At 33.1% G+C, this 20,121-nt stretch overlaps 1 long non-coding RNA gene across 1 annotated transcript in view; it reads left to right on the top strand.

The window, feature by feature from the left end:
* The window catches only part of LOC144305159 (uncharacterized), a 99,070-nt gene that overhangs the window by 24,987 nt on the left and 53,962 nt on the right, over positions 1 to 20,121 (top strand). The window lies entirely within an intron of this gene.

Below are 20,121 nucleotides of genomic sequence, written 5' to 3'. Positions count from 1 at the left end.
AAGAAATAAAACGTAGACAAATGAAAATAAAAACAGAATGGTCCAAAACCTTTGGGATGCAGCAAAAGAAGTCCTGAGATTGTAATGCTGTATAATTCTGTCTTACCTTCAGAAGCACAAACAACCTAACCTTACATCTAAAGGAGCTACAAAAAGAATAAAGCCAACAGAAGGAAGGAAATAATAAAGATTAGAACAGAAATAAATGATATGGAAACTAAAAAACAATAGAACAGAACAATGAAACCAGAAGCTGGTTCTTTGAAAAAATAAATATAATTGATAAACCTCTAGCCATAATCATTAAAAAGAAAAGAAAAAGACACCAATAAATAAAATCACAAATGAGAGAAGGGAAATAACAGCCAACACCACAGAAATACAAATAGTTTAAGAGAATATTATGAAAAACTATATGCGAACAAATTGGGAAATCTGGAAGAAATGCATAAATTACTAGAAACCTATAAACAACCAAAAATGAAACAGGAAGAAACAGAAAACTTGAACCGACCAACAACCAGCAAAGAAATTAGTAATAAAAAAACTCAACAAACAAAAGTCCAAGACTAAGAATATCTACCATACATTTAAAGAAAAGTTAATATCTATTCCTCTCAAACTATTGCAAAAAATAGAAAAAGAAGGAAAACTTCCAAATTCATTCTATGAGGCCAGAATTACCCTGATACCAAAATCAGACAAAGACTCCACTAAAGCAGAGAACTACAGGCCAATATCATGATGAACATAGATGCAAAATCTACAACAAAATGTTAGCAAACTAAATCTAAGAATACTTTAAAAATATCATTCACTGTGATTAAGTAGGACTTACACTTAAGTTACAAGCATGGTTCAATATTTACAAATCAATGTGATACATCAATCAATTAAAGAAACCATAAGATCATTTCAAGAGATGCAAAAAAGCACTTGACAAAGTACAACAAACATTCATTAATAAAAGCCCTCAACAAAGTAGGTTTAAAGGGAGCATACCTCAACATAATAAAGACCATATATGAAAATCCTACAGCTAACATCATCCTTAATGGGAAAAAAACTAAGAGCTTTTCCTCTAAGGTCAGGAACAAGACAAGGATTCCACTCTCATCACTTTTATCCAACATATTACTGGATGTCCTAGGAACAGCAATAAGACAACAAAAAGAAATAAAGGCATCCAAGCTGGTAGGTAAAAAGTCAAACTTTCACTATTTGTAAAAACATGGTACTCTACCATAAAATTGCTAGAACTGATAAATTCAATAAAGTCACAGGATTAAAAACCAATGCACAGAAATCTGTTGTATTTCTATACATCAATAATGAAGCATCAAGAAGAGAAATTAAGGAATCCAACCCATTTGCAACTGCACCAAAAAGAAGATATCTAAAGAAAAACCTAACCAAAGAGGTGAGAGATGCATACTCTGAAAACTATCAAAGACATTCCATGCTCATTGATATGAAGAATAAATACTGTTAAAATCTATACTATGAATCTGCACATTGAGTGTAATCCTTATCAAAATACCAAAAACATTTTTAAGAGAGCTAGAACAAATAATCCTAAAATTCCTATGGAACCACCAAAGATCCTGAATAACCAAAACCAGACAACAACTTTGTAAAAGAAAGGCAAAGCTGAAGGACTTACAATTCTGGACTTGAAGTTAAATAACAAAGCTGTAGTGATTAAAAAAAAAAAAAACATGGTACTGGCACAAAAATAGACATATAGATCAATGGAGCAAAATAGAAAACTCAGAAATGAATCTACAACTATATGATCAATTAATCTTCAACAAAGCAGGAAAGAATATCCAATGGAGAAATGGAGAAATCTCTTCAACAAATGGTTTTGGGAAAACTGGATAGCAACATGCAAAAGAATGAAACTGGACCACATTTTTATATCATACACAAAAATAAATTCAACATGGACACAAATGAAAATGAAAATACAATGGTCCAAATCTTTGGGATGCAGCAGAAACTGTTCTAGGAAGGAAATTTATAGCAACACAGGCCTATCTGAAGAAACAAGAAAAATATCTAATATAGGAATATAGGAATAACAATAACAATATAGGAATATCTAACAATGTAAAGGAATTTAAAGAACAAACAAATCCCAAAATTAGAAGAAGGAAGGAAATAACAAAGATCAGAGCAGAAATAAATGAGTAGACTAATAAAATAATAGAAAAGATCAATGAAATCAAAAGCTGACTCTTTGAAAAGACAAATACAATAAACATTTAACCAGGATCAACAAGAAAAAAGGGAGAGAACACAATAAAATTAGAAATAAAAAAGTAACAACCAATGCTATAGAAATTCAAAGTATTATAAAACTACAAAAAATTATATGCCAACCTGAAAAAAATGAGTACACTCCTAGAAATATACAGTTTTCCAAAACTGAATCAGGCCGAAGTGGAAAATTTAAAGAGATCAATAACTATGAACAAAATAATGATGGAAAAACTTCCAACATACAGAAGTCCAGGGACAGATGGCATCAAAGGATAATTATATCAAACATTTAAAGCAGTTAATACCTATTCTCCTCAAACTATTCCCCCCCCCCAAAAAAAAAATATAAGAGGAATGAAAGCTTTGCAGTATAATCTATGAGGCCTGAATTACCCTGATACCAATATCAAGCAAAGAAACTACAAAAAAGAAAACTACAGGCCAAAAATCCCTGACAAACATGCATGCAAGAATCATCAATAAGGTATTTTCAAACCTTCTCACTCAACAATATATTAAAAGGATCAAGTGGGATTTTTCCGCAGAAAAGCAAAAATGGTTCAATATTCACAAATAAATCAATGTGATATACCACATCAACAAAACAAATAATAAAAATCATATGGTCATCTCAATAAATACAGAAAAAAATATTTGACAAAATTACACATCCGTTCATGATAAAAACTCTCAACAAAGGGGGTTTAGAGGGACATTTCAATATAATGAAGTCTGTTTATGACAAATCCACACCTAACATCATACTTATTCATGAAATTTTTTTTTTCCATAAGAGCAAGAATAACACAAGGATTTCTACTCTTGCCACTTTTATTCAACGTAATTCTGGAAGTTCTAGCTACAGAAATCAGAAGAAAATTAAATAAAATTATCCAAATTGGTAAGAAGGAAAACAAAGGACAGCTATATGCCGGTGAATCATCCTGGATGACTTTCTTAGTCCATACACAAAAATAAATTCTAACTGGTTTAAAGACCTAAATATGAGACAATAAAGCCATAAAGCTTCTAAAAGAAAACATAGACAACAATTTCTTTCACATCAGCCATAGAAACATTTCTCTGCATGTGTCTCCTCAGGCAAGGGAAACAAAAGCAAAATTAAACTATTGGAACTATATTAAAATAAAAATCTTTTGTATAGTACAGGAAACCAACAAAACAAAAAGGCAACATATTGAGTGGGAGAAGATATTTGCAGATGATATATCCAGTAAGATGTTAATATCCTAAATATATAAACAACTTTGATGACCCACCATCAAAAATACAGATAAATTGATGGAAAAGATTATGGAGTTTCCTCAAAAAATTATAGTAGAAGTACCATTTGACTCAGTAACTCCACTCCTGGTTATTTACCCAAAGAAAATGAAAACACTGGGGCACCTGGGTGGCTCAGTGGTTGAGCATTTGCCTTTGGCTCAGGTCATGATCCCGGGGTTCAGGATCAAATCCCACATCAGGCTCCCTGTAGGGAGCCTGATTCTCCCTCTGCCTATGTCTCTGCCTCTCTCTCTGTGTCTCTTATGAATAAATAAATAAAATCCTTTTTAAAAGAGAAAATGAAAACACTACTTTAAGAAAATATATGCATCCCTATGTTTATTGCAGCATTTTTATAATTTGGAAAATATGGAAGCAACCTAAGCATCCAATGATAGATAAATGGATAGAGAAAATGTGATATGCATATAAAATAGAATATTACTCAAGGGATGCCTGGGTAGCTCAGCAATTGAGCATCTGCCTTCAGCTCAGGGCATGATCCCAAAGTCTGAGGATCAAGTCCCACCTCGGGTCCCCTGCTGGGAGCCTGTTTCTCCCTCTGCCTATGTCTCTGCTGTTCTCTCTCTGTCTCTCATAAATAAATAAATAAAATCTTAAAAAAAATAAAAGAATATTACTCAGCCATAAAAAAATGAGACCTTGCTATTTGCAACAATGTGGATGGACCTAGAAAGTATAATGCTAAGTGAAATAAGTCTGAAAGAGAAAGAGACAAATACCATATGATTTCAACCACATGTGGAATTTAAGAAGCAAAAATGAACAAACAGATAAGACAGACTCTTAAATACAGAGAACTGAAGGTTGCCAGAGGGAAAATACCTGGGGAGATGGGTGAAAAGATAAAGAGGATTAAAAGTATACTTACTATGATGAGTGCTGAGTAATGTATGGAATTATTGAAATATATTGTACACTTGAAACTAGTAAAACAAGCCTCAACAAATTCAAAAAGCTTGAAGTCATACCATACATCTTTTCTGACTGAAGCACTATGAAACTAGAAATCAACCACAAGAAAAAAATCTAGAAAGACTACAAATACATGGAGGTTAAATAATATGATACCAAACAATGGATGGTTCAACCAAGAAGTCAAAGACAAAATTTAAAAATACATAGAGATAAATTAAAATGAAAACACAACATCCAGAATCTTTGAGATACAGCAAAAGCTGACCTAAGAGGGAAATTTATAGAATACAGGACTAAAGAAGAAAAAATCCCAAATAAACTACCTAACCTTACATCTAAAAGTATTAGAAAAAGAACAGCAAACAAACCCCAAAATTAACAGAAGGAAATAATAATGATAAGAGCAGAAATATAAAAAATAGAAACCAAAAAACAAAACACAAGAATATATCAATGAAACTAAGAACTGGTTCTTTGAAAAGATCAAAAAAATTTCAGTAAACCTTGAGCCAGACTCCTCGAAAGAGAGAGAGAGAGAGAGAGAGAGAAACCTCAAAATCAGAAAAGAAAGGGGAGAATTTCTGACACCATAGAAATACAAAGGATGGTAAGAGAATATTATTAAAAATTATATGCCAAAAAAAGGATAATCTGGAAGAAATGGATAAATTCCCATTAACATGTAATCTCCTAAAACTGAATCAGGAAAAAATAGAAAATTTGAAAAGACCAATGACCAGTAATGAAATTAAATTGTAATCAATAAAACTTCCAATAAACAAGAAGTCCTGGGCTGGATAGTTTCACAGGTGAATTCTACCAAACATTTACATAGGAGTTAATACCTAATCATTTAAAAATATTCCGAGCAGCCCAGGTGACTCAGTGGTTTAGCGCTCCCTTCAGCCTAGGGCCTGATCCTAGAGATCCAGGATCAAGTCCCACATCAGGCTCCCTGCATGGAACCTGCTTCTCCCTCTGCCTGTGTCTCTGCCTCTTTCTCTCTTTCTCTCTCTCTCTCTCTCTCTCATGAATAAATAAATAAAAATTTTTAAAAAGAACATATTTAAAAATATTCCAAAAAATAAAGGGAGGATAACTTCCAAATTCATTCTATGAGGACAGCATTACCTTCATAGCAAAACCAGATAAAGACATTACAAAAAAAATGACAGGCCAACATCTCTGATGAATATAGATGCAAAAACCCTCAACAAAATATTAACCAATCAATTCCAACAATACATTTAAAAAAATCATTCACCCTGCTTGAGTGAGATTAATCCCTAGGATGCAAGGGTGATTTAATGTTCACAAGTCAAACAATGTGATACATCATATCAATAAGAGAAGGGATAAAAACCATGAAATCCTTTAAATAGATGCAGAAAAAGCATTTGACAAAGTATGACATCCATTCATGATATAAGCCCTCAACAAATTAGGTTTAGAGGGAACTTGCCTCAACATAAAGGCCATATATGTTAACACAGTTAACATCATACTCAATTGTGAAAAACTGAGAGGATTTCCCTTAAGGTCAGGAAGAAGACAGGGATGTCTACTCACCGGTATCATTTAACATAGTACTGGAAGTTTTAGCTGCAGCTATACAATGGAAGAAAGGAATTAATGGCAAGTTTGTAAAGTATTAATAAAACTTTCACTAATTGCAGATGACATGATTCTGTATATACAAAACCCTAAAGACCCCACCAAAAAACTACTAGAACTGATAAATGAATTCCATAAATGTACAGGATACAAAAACCAATGTACAGAATCTGTGGCATTTTTATATACTAATAATGAAGCAACAGAGAAATAACAAAGCAATCCCATTTATAATTGCACCAAAGATAATAAAAATACCTAGGAATAAACCAAAGAGGTAAAACACCTGTACTCTGAAAACTATAAAACATTGATGGAAGATAATAGAAATAACACAAACAAGTGGGAAGATAGTCTGTGCTCAGGTATGGAAGAACAAATATTGTTAAAATGTCCATACTACTGAAAGACCTACAAATTTAATGCAGTCCCTATCAAAATACCAACAACACTTTTCACAAAACTCGAATAAACAATCCTAAGATTTGTATGGAACCACAGAAAACCCTGAATACCCAAAACAATCTTGAAAGAGAAAAAGAAGGTTGTAGGTATTATACTTACAGATTTTGAGTTATGCTACAAAACTATAGTTATCAAAACCGTATTGTACTGGCACAAATATAGGCACATAAATCAATGGAATAGAACAGAAAGCCCAGAAATAACCCAATATTTATATGGTCGGTTAGTCTTTGACAGAGGAAAAAATACGCAATATGGGAAAAAAAGGTCTCTTCAACAAATGGTGTTGGGAGAACTGGACAGCCAAATGTAAAAGAATCAGACTGGACCACTTCCTTTCTCCATACACAAAAATAAACTCAAAATGGATTCAAGACCTAACTGTGACACCTGAAACCATAAAAATCCTTGAAGAGAGGCAGTAATTTCTCTGACATGAGTCATAGCACCATTTTTCTAGATATGTCTCCTGAGGCAAAGGAAACCAAAGCAAAAATAAACTATTGGGATTACATCAAAATAAAAAGTGAAGGAAACACTCAACAAAACTAAAAGGCAACAACCTACTGAATGGGAGAAAATATTTTCCAATGACATATCTGACAAGGAGATAGCACCCAAAACATACTAACAATGGATACCACTCAATACCCAAAAAACAAATAACCCAATTAAAAACTGAGAAGACATGAAAAGACATTTCTCCAAAGAAGACAACAAGAGGATAATAAACACATGAAAAGATGTTCATCATCACTTATCATCAGGGAAATGCAGATCAAAACTACAGTGAGATATTACTTCACACCCATCAGAATTGCTAAAATAGAAAACACAAGAATCAACCAGTGTTGATGAGGACATGGAGAAAAAGGAAGCCTCTTATAGTGTTGGTATAAATACAAATTTGGGCAGCCACTATGGAAAACAGTATGTAGATTCCTCAAAAACGTTAAAAATTGAACTACCTTATGATCCAGTAATTGTATTACCCCCAAAATACAAAAACACTAATTCAAAGAGATACATGCACTCCTATGTTTGTTGCAACATTATTTACAATAGCTAAATTTTGGAAGCAGCCCAATCCAAGTGTCCATTGATAGATGAATGAATAAAGAAGATGTGGAATATCAGCCATAAAAAGAGAATGGAAGTCTTGCCATTTGCAGCAGTATGGATAGAGCTAGAGAGTATAATGATAAGCAAAATAAGGCAGTGAGAGAAAGACAAATACCATATTTTTCACTCATATGTGGAATTTAAGAAACAAAACAAATAAACAAAGGGGGAAAAAAAGGAGTGCATTTCTGGGTTTGTCTCTAGCAATAGAGAACAAATAGATGATTACCAGAAGGGAGGTGGGTGAGAGAGAGAGAAATAGATGAAAGCATACACTTATCATTTGAGCACTGAGTAATAGAATTGTTCAATCCCTACATTGTTCATCTGAAACTAATATAACACTGTTAACTAAACTTGAATTAAAATTTTAAAAATACAAATAAATAGAACAAGTTTGAATAATTTAAGATTAAAATAATATCAAGCATCTTTTGAATTACAACCACATAGCCTAGAAATCAATTACAAGAAAAAGTTAGAAAAAAACACACACAGGGAGGCTAAAAAACATGATACTACTCAACCAATGGGTCAAAAAAAAGAATCAAATCAAAGAGGAAAAAAATGAAATAATACCTGGGACAAATGAAAATGAAAACAATGGTCCAAAATGTTTGGGGATCTGGCAAAAGTAGTTATAAAAGGAAAGTTTATAGTAATACAGGCCTATCTCGAGAAACAAGAAAAACAAAACAAAACAAAACAAAAACCCCTAACCTTTCACCTAAAGAAGCTAGAAAAAGAACAAAGACTAAGTTTAGTAGAAGGAAAAATAATAAAGAATAGAGCATAAATAATTTAAATAAAAAGACCAAAAATAAATAATAATAATAATAACAACAACAACAGAAAAGATCAGTGAAACCAAGAGCTGTTCCTTTGAAAGATTTATAAGCTTTAACTAGATTCATTAAGGAAAAAAAAAAAAAAAGACCCAAATAAACAAAATCAGAAATGAAAGAGATGAAATAACTACCACACCTCAGAAATTCAGAGGGTTAGGAGGGCACTACAAAAAAAAAATATGTCAACAAATTAGACAAACCAGAAGAAATGGATAAACTTCTAGAAACATAGACCCTTCCAAGGAATAGATTATTTGAATAGATTAACAGTTATGTAATTGAATTGGTAATTAAGACTTCCAACACACCAAAGTACATGAGCATATGGCTTCATAGGTAAATTCTTCTGAACAGTTAAAGAAGAGTTCATATCTATTCTTCTCTAACTATTCCAAAACATAAAAGAGGAAGAAAAGCTTCCAAATACATAGGATTAGCCTGATACCAAAAAAGACAAAGATACTAGAAAAGAGAGAGAGAGAAACAGAAAGAGAGAGAGAACTATAGGCCAAGATTCCTAATGAACATAGACGCAATGATTCAATGAAATATTAGCAAAATAAACTCAACAATACATTTTAAAAAGCCATTTATTGCACTCCTGGGTATTTACCCCAAAGATACTGATTTAGTGAAATGCCGGGACACCTGCACCCCAACGTTCATAGCAGCAATGTCCACAATACCCAAACTGTGGAAGGAACCATGTCCTTCAACAGAGGAATGGATAAAGAAGATGTGAGATACACACACACACACACACACACACATACAATGTAATATTAGCCATCAGAAAGGATGAATACTTTGCTTCGACATGGATGGAACTGAAGGGTATTATGCTAAGTGAAAAAGGTCAATCAGAGAAGGACAATCATCATATGGTTTCACTCATATGGGGAATATAAAAAATAGTGAAAGGGATTATAAAGGAAAAGAGGGACTTGAGTAGGAAAAATTAGAGAGGAAGACAAACCATGAGAGACTCCTAACTCTGGGAAACAAACAAAGGGTTGCAAAAGGGGAGGTGGATGGCAGATAGAGGGTAACTGCATCACAGGCACTAAGGAGGGCACTTGATGGGATGAGCACTGGGTTTTAAATGTTGGCAAATTTAATTTAAATTAATTTTTTAAAAAAACACAGTCTTTCTAATGAAAAAATAAAATATTCTATAAACATAATTTTTTTAAAAAAACATTTATCACATCAAGTATTTATTCCAGGGATGAAATGGTGATTCAATATTTACATATCAATGTGATATATTACATTAAGAAAAGGAAGGATAAAAACTATATGATCATCTCAATAAATGCAGAAAAGGCATTTGGCAAAATGCAACATCCATTAATGATAAAAATTTAAATCCAGCAATTGCACTACTAGGTATTTACCCAAAGAATACAAAAATACTAATTCAAAGGGATACATGCCCCCTCCCCCAGTTGTTTATAGCAGCATTATCTACAATAGCCAAATTATGGAAACAGGCCAACTTGATTGATGAATCCATCGACTGATGAGTAGGTAAGAAAGTTGTGTATGTATGTATGTATGTATGTATGTGTATGTGTGTATATATATGCATATATATGAATATTAGTCAAAAAAAAATAAAAGCTTGCCATTTGCAATAACATGGATGAAATTAGGGATTATGCTAAGTGAAATAAGTTAGAAAAAGACATGATTTCACTCATATGTGGAATTTAAGAAAAAATGAGCAAAGGGGGGAAAAAAGAGTCAAATCAAGAAATGGACTCTTAACTATAGAGAACAAAGGGAGGTAGGTGGGAGCATGGGCTAAATAGGTGGTGGGAATTAAGGAGTACACTTGTGATGGGCACTGAGTGTTGTATGGCGGTGTTAAATCACTATATTGTATACCTGAAACTGATATTGCACTGTATGTTAACTAACTGGAATTTAAATAAGAACTTAAAAAAATAAATAAGTAAACAGTAGGTTTAGACAGAACATACCTAAACATAATAAAGGCTATATATATAACAAATCTACAGCTATTGTCATACAACTCTCCCATTAATGGTGAAAAAAAAAATGAAAGCTTTTCCTTTAAAATCAGGAAGAAGATAAGGATGTCCACTCCTGCTACTTTCATTCAGCCTTATACTGGAAGTCCTAGCCATAGTAATCAGATAAAATAAAAGAAAAAAAACAGATCAAATTGGTATAAAAGTAAATCAGTCACAATTAGCAGATGACATGATACTAAGTATAGAAAATCTTAAAGACTCCACCAAAAACTCTTGGATTTAATAAATTAATTCAGTAAAGTTGCAGGATACAAAATATACAGAAATCTGTTTCATTTCTATATGCTAATAGCAAAGTATCAAAAAGAAAAAAATGAGAAAACAATCTCATTTACAATTGAAGGATAAATAACTAGGAATAAATTTAACCAATGAAGTTCAAGACTTGTACTCTAAAAACTGCAAGATATGCAGAAAGAAATTGAAGACAACACAGTAGAAAGATGTACCATGCTCATGGATTGAAGAATACATTTTTTAAATGTCCATAGTACTCAAAGCCATACCACAAATTCATTGCAAGCCTTATCAAAATACCAATAGTATTTTTCACAGAACTATAATGAATAATCCTAAAATTCATATGGAACCACAGAAGATCTCAAGTATCTAGAGCAAAGTTGAGAAAGAAGAACAAAGCTAGAGGTATCACAATCCAAGATTTCAAGATATAGTACAAAGCTAGAGTAATCAAAATAGTATAGTATTGGCACACACACATGCAAAAAGACACATAGATCAATGGAACAGGATACAGAACCCAGAAATAAGCCCACAACTACATGGTGAATTAATCTATGACAAAGAGATAAGAATATACAATGGGAAAAAGAGTCCTTTCAATGAACAGTGGTGGAAAAACTGGACAGCTATATAAAGGAAGGAAAGAAAGAGGGAAGGATGGAAAGGTGGAAGGAAGAAAGGAATATCCCTTTTTTGCACCATACATAAAAATTAACTCAATGGAGTAAAGACCTTTATGTGAGACCTGAAACCATAAAACTCTTAAAAAAGAAAACATAGACTGTAATCTCTTGTATACTGGCTTTAGCAACATATTTATGGATCTGTCTCTTCAGGCAAGAGAAACAAAAGCAAAAACAACTATTTGGGTTATAACAAAATAAAAGGCTTTTATGCAATGAAGGAAACTATCAACAAAACAAAAAGGTAACCTATTGAAAAGGAGAAGATATTTGCAAGTGAAATATCTGATAAATGGCTAATATCCAAAATATGCGAAGAACTTAACATAACTCAACACCAAAGAAACCCAATCTGTTTAAAAAATTGGCAGAGAACCTGAAAAGACATTTTTTTTTTCCAAATCAGACAAACAGATGGCCAACAGACATATGAAAAGGTGCTCAACACCACTAACCATCAGGGAAATGCAAATCTAAACCACAATGAGGTATCACTTTACACCTGTCAGGATAGTTATAGTAAAAAAAAAAAAAATGAGAAAGAGGATATTGGTGAGGATATGGAGAAAAAAGAACCTTCATACACCATTGGTGGGAATGTAAATTGGTGCAACCACCATGGAAAACCATATGGAAATTCCTCAAAAATTTTAAAATAGAAATACCTTATGAACCAGTAATTCCGCTACTGGGTATTTATCCAAAGGAAATTAAAACACTAGTTTAAAAAGATCTATACACCTGTATGTTTATTGCAGTATTATTTATAATAACAAAATATAGAAGAAACCTAAGTGTCCATCAACAGGTGAATGAAAAAGAAGATGAAAAAGATGTGGTGTATACACACACAAACACACACACACAGAAGACTATTACTCAGCCATAAAAACAGAATGAAATCTTGCCATTTGTGGTAACATGAATGGATCTAGAATATTACAGTAAGTTAAATAAGTCCTACAAAGAAAGACAATTACCATATGATTTCACTTGTATGAATCTATTTTAAAAACCACCAACAACAGAAAAATCTCCAAAAGTCTTGAATACAGAAAATGAACTGGAGGTTGCTAGAGAATAAGTGAGTGAGGAGGACGGGTACAATAGATGAAGGGGGTTAAGAGATAATAAAAACTTCCAGTTATAAATATATGTCAGAGAGATGAAAAATAAAGTATAAGGACTATAGGCAATAATATTGTAGTAATATTGTATGGTGGAAGATAGTGTCTACGCTTATTTTGGTAAGCACGGAGTAATATGTAGAATTGTAAAATCAATATGTTGTACATCTGAAACTAATAGAACATTGTATGTCAATTGTATTTCGATTAAGAAACAGAAAACATACAACTATAGGCATATCTCATTTTATCATGCTTTACTTTATTGCATTTCACAGATACTGCATTTTTTTTATATAGATTGAAAATATGTGGCAAACTGTGTCAAGCAAGTCTATCAGCACCATTTTTCCAAGAGTATTCGCTGTCTCTGTGTTTTACATTTGGGTAATCTTGCACTATTTCAAATTTTTGCATTATTCATCATTACAGTACCTGTGATCAGTGACTGTGACTGCTAAAAACTGAATGATTAGAATTTTATCAACAAGGTATTTTTTAATTATGCTATGTACTTTTTTAAGACATGATGCTATTGTATGTTTAATAGGCTATAGTACAGTGTAAACATAACTTTTATATGCACTGGCAAACCAAAAATTTGTTTGCCTTGCTTCATTGCAATATTTGCTTTATCGAGGTGATCTAGAACTGAACCCACAATCTCTAAGGTATATCTGTATACATTTTAGCTTCAAATATTCACTTTAAAAATAAACTTTTTGATTCAAAGACACAAATAGGGTGAAAGCAAATGGATTGAAAATTATATGCCATATAAATAGTAAGAGGAGACAAAATGCTTTATGATAAAAGTAGTCATTAGAGCTTAAAGTATTTATAATAATAAAAAGGGCCAATCCATAAAAAAATAATTATAAACATAGATGCAACTAACAACAGAGCTCCAAAATACATGAAGCAAAAATTGACATAGTTGAAAGGAGAAATAGACAATTCAACAATAGAATTTAGACATCTTAGTACCTAATTTTCAATCATAAAAGAAATAAGCAGAATGTCTACAGCAAAAACTAGACTTGTGCAACATTATATAATCAACTAGATATAACAAACATCTTAAATTCACATCATACAAGAATGCAAAACACATATTTTTCTCAAGTTCATAGGAAAAGCCCAACATTCTTTCATGATTAAAACCAACCAACACAATAGAAATAGAAGACAACTTCTTCAACTTGATAAAAGACATCTATGAAACACTGACACCAATCATGGTATAGTAGAATGAAGATTTACATCCCAAGATCAGGAACAAGACAAGGTTTTCATTTCTATTCATTATTGTAGATGTACTAGCCAGAGCATCTGGGTAAGAAAAAGAGGGTGGGGGAAATGCATCCAGATTGAAAAAGAAAAAGTAAAATTATCTCTTTCAGCAGATCTTTTACATAAATTCCTAGGGAACCCACAAGAAAACTAATAGAAGTAATAAGATTCAACAAGCCTACAAGAAATAAAGATCCAAAACTTAACTGTATTTCTAAACACCAGTAATGAACAATCTGAAAATGAAATTAAACAATTTTATTTATGATGGCATTACAAAGAATAAAATGCTTGAAGCAAATTTAACCAAAGAATTGCAAGTCACGTACACTTAAAACATTATCAAAAGAAATTAAATAAAATCTTTTTTTTTTCATAGCCTTTATTCTTAAGTAAATCCTCAGGGTTTTTTTTTATAATAAATTTATTTTTTATTGGTGTTCAATTTACCAACATACAGAATAACACCCAGTGCTCATCCTGTCAAGTACCCCCTCAGTGCCCGTCACCCATTCACCCCCACCCCCCACCCTCCTCCCCTTCCACCACCCCTAGTTCGTTTCCCAGAGTTAGGAGTCTTTATGTTCTGTCTCCCTTTCTGATATTAAAATCTAAATAAGGGGAAAAACATCCAGATGTTACCAGATTTAATTGATCTACAGATGCAGTCCAATCCCTATCAATATCCTAAATGCTTTTCTGAAGATACTGACAAGCTGATCCTAAAATTTATATAGAAATGAAAAAGACCCAGAAAATCTAAAACAATTACAAAAATAAAGAGGATACATGATTTCCTAATTTCAAAACTTATTACAAAGCTACAGTAATTGAGATAGTGTGTTGGTATCATAAGAACAGATGTATAGAACAATGGGACAGAATTGAGAATCCAGCCATAGCCCAGATATTATGTGATTCTATCTGTATAAAATATTCAGAGTAGGAAATTCATAGATGTAGAAAGTAAATTAAGGACAAGGGATGGGAGTGGGTTGGTGAACAGTGACTGCTAACGGATACAAAGTTTCTTCTGAGAATGATGGAAATGTTCTAAAATAAAAATCAATAGTCATGTTGATGTATAACTGTAAATATACTAAATACCATTGGATTTTATATTTTAATAGGTTGACTATTATGCTGGGTGAATATTATCTTAATAAAACTGCTATATAAAAAAGAAATCACCTCTTTAGTTATGGGTTTTTTTTTAAGTGAGATTTATGACATGTAGGATAGTTTGATACAAAATTAAATATTTCTCTAAATTTAATATAACAATTACAATAGACTGTTATATAAGAGTTTTATTTTCCTCTTCCAGATTTCTGATTCTTTTCTATCCAGTTAATGAGTGTCCCAGAGACTTATCTCTATTGCCTTTCTTTTTGTCCCTTTCCTTTTTCATGAGGTATTAAGTAATACTTCTATAACAAGTAAGGCAAGAGGATAGCGTCTAATTATTATTATTTTTTAGAAAACCTGGAATTTTCTGCTCTTCAAATTTTCCCCAAAGAACATTCTCTGAAGATACTCATTTTTTTAGGAATAGCTAGTTCATCCACTAATGCAAGTGGAGGCTGGGGGCAAGGGGAATGATGGAAAAGGTATTTCACAATTTTTCAAGGTAAAAGCAACAGCTTTTCATTTTGCATTTAAAAAGGTAAATAATTAGAAAAGGAAAGAAAGAAAACAGTGCTCATTGTTGGTAAGCACATCAAAGTTCACTTGCTCCTTTTTGAATTCTAAAAGTAGAGGTCAGAGGTAAAGTATGTGGGTAAGGAAATTGATTCATACAATACTTGAGGTTGAGAAGAATCTCAAAAATATCTTGTTCGGGTAGCCTGGGTGGCAGTTTAGCGCTGCCTTCAGTCCAGGGTGTGATCCTGGAGACTACGGATCTAGTCCCACGTTGGGCTCCCTGCATGGAGCCTGCTCCTCCCTCTGCCTGTGTCTCTGCCTCTCTCTCTCTCTCTCTCTCTCTCTCTCATGAATAAGTAAATGAAATCTTAAAAAAAAAAAAAAAAAGACAAAAGTGCAAGAAGGAAAGGCATGGCATGGAAAGACAAAAGGGGAAATTGTATTTGTTAGCAAAACAACAAAACTACTAGTTAGTGAAAATTAAAATTGCCTTTAGGTTGCTTTTCCACAGGATCTTTCCTCTCTTTCTCTGCTGTCACAACTTAGAGTCCATAGAGTTATCCACACTTAATTAGAAGTATTTTGTTGTTGAATTCCCCCTGGCTTCCCCTGGAGGGTCCAGACTTGCCTTGCCCTGATTCTGATTGGAATCTTACCTTTTAATAGAAAAGTACACTTGTAGTTAGTTTTTAAGAGCACAGAATCAGCATTATTCCAAACCACCTGAATATTGTGGAAAAGGTTATCTGTTACCCACAATGTCATGTTTTTTTCAGCCTGTGGTAAAAGCTGTGTTAGAATATAGATAAACCAGACAAGCCAGACCTAGTTGATAAATGGGTGACTAGCACTAGCAAGGTATACCTTTAGTTTTTTAAGACTTTTAAAGGGAGGGGTGGGGTGATGAACATGCTTGAACCCCATCCCCCACCTCAAATAAGAGATCTATAACATGCATAGAGATTAGATTCCATTCTGGCCCTGAGCAGATCCATTTTCACTCTAAAAAGTACTTTCTGTATTAATATTCAACTAGATAATGGCAATGCCTTGAAAACAAAACTAATGAAAATTTTTTTAATGAAGGCAACAACATGAATGCACAGGAAGTTGTACTATGGAAAGTAGGACTTTAAGGGACCTATCAATTCATCTTGTACATCCTTGGCCACTAATGGATTGTTCCCCAGAGTAAATTTCTAATTATTTTAACCAGGCTACTTTTAAATGACTCAGGTGGAGAGGGTTTTTACAACTTCCATTGGGGGAAAGTTTTCTGCGGTCTGATACACATCGCTGTTTTGAACTGGTTGGTTTGGTACGAAAATTTCCTTTTTAAATTTATTTGTTTTGTTATTTTCCACCAAGAACTTGCTATATTGGGAAGAATTGGGTTACCACATGCTGGTTTCTTATTCTACTCATTTCAGTGTGAATCTTTGCTCATAGTAAAGTTTCAATCAGACTTCTGGATGTCACAGCCTGCTTTATCAATTCTATCCAGCCCTAGGATCCTCAGGTGAAACTCCCTGGAGAGGGACTCATGTGCCATCAGGAATGATTTCTATCCTCACCTGGGGGCATCCTTCTGACTGATCCACGATATTGTTCCCTTTCTATAAGGGCTGATCTCTTCAGGTATTCTTCTCTTTATACGCAGAAACTAAACCTTATCATTAACTGTTCATTCTACTCTAATAGTGTATGATAATTTTTTTTATTTTTTAAAACATAACGTAAATATTACAGATCGTAGAACACTTTGTAATAGCATTTAATATATTCTTTCTACTGAGGCATCTGTCATACTCTTTACTAACTTTCTCCAACCCAAATACTGTGGGCAAAAATTATGTCCTTTGCTTTTTTGTATCCGAAGATTTTGTATCTTATGGAGCTTTGTGTCTGACATGTAGCAGGCACTAAGGATACAGTTTTGTTGGTTTTTTTTTATTTAAAAAATTTTTTTAATTTATTTATGATAGTCACACAGAGAGAGAGAGAGAGGCAAAGACACAGGCAGAGGGAGAAGCAGGCTCCATGAACCGGGAGCCCGACGTGGGATTCGATCCCGGGTCTCAAGGATCGCGCCCTCGGCCAAAGGCAGGTGCCAAACCGCTGCGCCACCCAGGGATCTCAAGGATACAGTTTTTAAAAACATAACTGAAAGAATGATTATCTGGCTTTTTTCAAGATTGCTATAAGTCATTCATATATATATATATGAATATATTCATATACATATATTCATATAAATATGCATATATATATTCACCAACTGCTTCACCTTAATAAAATAGCCAGCATGTTGTTGTCTTCATAATTAAGTTAATATATTTTCTAACTAAATTTGCATTTATGCCACAGTCTCTCCAAAGAGTTGTCTTAGTGAGGTAAAAAATGCATGAACTAGATTCAAACAGTTTGGTTTCATTGACTATTACTTGTTTTCAGTGTAAAGTTGTGTAGGTCATCTAACCTCTCTGAGCTTCTGTTTCTTCCTCTTCAAATTGAGCATAATAATAATTATTTTATGGTCATGTCTTCAAGATTAAATGAGATACTTATTTGCAGGTATTTAATTTGGTGCCTGGCCTATTTAGTTTTTAAGTTGAATCAGGATGCTTTAGCATAAGGAATAAAAAAGGCCAACTAAAAGTAGATCAGAACAGCAAGATAAATTTATCTTATTTTATGAAGAGACTATGTTAGAGCATTTTGGGTTGCTGTAACAATATACCATAGACTGGGGGGGCTTAACCAACAGACATTTATTTCTCACAGTTCTAGAGGCTGAAAGTCCGAGGTCAAGTTGCCAGCAGATTCAGTTTCTGGTGAGAATTCTCTTCCTGTCTCATAGATAACTGCCTTTTCACGGTGTAGTCAGTTGGCAGAGAGAGAGACAGAGAGACAGAGAGAGAAAGAGAGAGATCTGGTGTCCTCCTCTTCTTATAAGGACACTAATTCCATTGTGGGGCCTTACCTTAATAATCTCATCTAAACCTAATTACTTCCTAAAGGCCCTATCTCTAAATACCCACACATTGGGAATCAGAACTTCAATATATGTATTTTGGGAGGATATAAATATTTGATCCATGATAGGCAGAGTCAAGGTTGGGAAATTCAGAAGCTCTACAGTGCTCATCATTGTGCTTTCTACCTTTATGCTCTATCATTCTCCACATGACCACAACTTCTCTGCTGGTGCTCATTGATTGGTTGCATGTATGCTGCTTAAAGACATATTGTCCTATCCAGCAAATAGGATCTTCTTGGGCATCTCTTTTTATTTAGGAGGCATGTTTTTTAGACCCTATTAATCAATACTGTGTTGTATTTTATGTTCCAGTAGGCAAAAAATTCTAGAAAAGCAAGTTCCTATCATTTTAAACCTTTATATAAAAAGCAGCAGGATCTGCCAGATAGGAAGAAACTGATAAGAGTTATTGAGAAGAAAAACTAATGAGTTGTTAACTCCTTTCCCCCTTAATTAGATCCATGACATGTTTTAGTTGGTAAGCATATAGTAGGTGCTTTATAGATTATTTAATGCTTATAATTTTACTTTCTAAATGGAAAAATGAGGCAGATGATTATATAAGAAACAGAATCAACCTGAATTGTAAATGAATCCCAAGTCTGAAATGCAGAAAAGAGCTCTGGAAGTACACATTTGAATTATTTATGTGCCTCTACATCTTCTTACTCAATGTTAACACTGGGGGCAAGTCATTTGATCTCCGTAATCTTCTGTCTCCTATCTTCATGAACAATTAAATAAATAAAGCTCTAGTCTAATAAGCTCATTGTGAGCTTTAAAATAGGTAATATTCATGTAGGCATCTAAAATAACAGCGGACATAAAAAAAAATAAAAAATAAATAAATAAAATAACAGCGGACATATTATAGGCCTGTCCCCACTGTCAATTCAAATAAAATCTAGGTGATTGTTTAAAAGCTTTTGCTTTTTCCCTATTACAACTATTCTGAAAATCAAGTTCATCGCAGAAAGATGATTCTAGAACCTGAGGATCCAAATTCTATCTCTGACTCTATTTTTTTCTGTGATCCCAACAAGCAAGTTTTCCTCTCTGGCTTACAAGATGGATTCTCCCTCTTTATAGAGTGTCACAGGAAATCATATCAACCAGTCACTGTGCCTGTCATATAGAAGGCACTCAAGTAGTGAATGAGTAGCATCTTTAAAGTATTTTTTGGAGAAAGAAATTATAAAACTATCAGGTATAAGTGAAGATACGGAGAAACTAGAACTCTCATATTGCCACTGGGTGTACAGTTGTACAACTACTTTGGAAGTTTCTAAGATATTAAACATACCTACGATACTATCCAGCCATTTTGCTCATATATATTTACTCAGCAAAAAGGAAATATATATCCATACAAAGACTTGTACATGAATGTTCATAGCAGTTTTATTTGCAATTGCTGAAAGCAATCTAGATATCCATCAACTAGTAAAAGGATAAATAAAATTCAATATAAATCCACACAATGAAATGTTT

The sequence above is a fragment of the Canis aureus genome, chromosome 3 (assembly GCF_053574225.1).
Source record: "Canis aureus isolate CA01 chromosome 3, VMU_Caureus_v.1.0, whole genome shotgun sequence".
In the NCBI taxonomy this organism is placed as follows: Eukaryota; Metazoa; Chordata; class Mammalia; order Carnivora; family Canidae; genus Canis; species Canis aureus.
The sequence above is the reverse complement of the archived record's forward strand: the minus strand, read 5'-3'. Positions and strand labels throughout refer to the sequence as shown.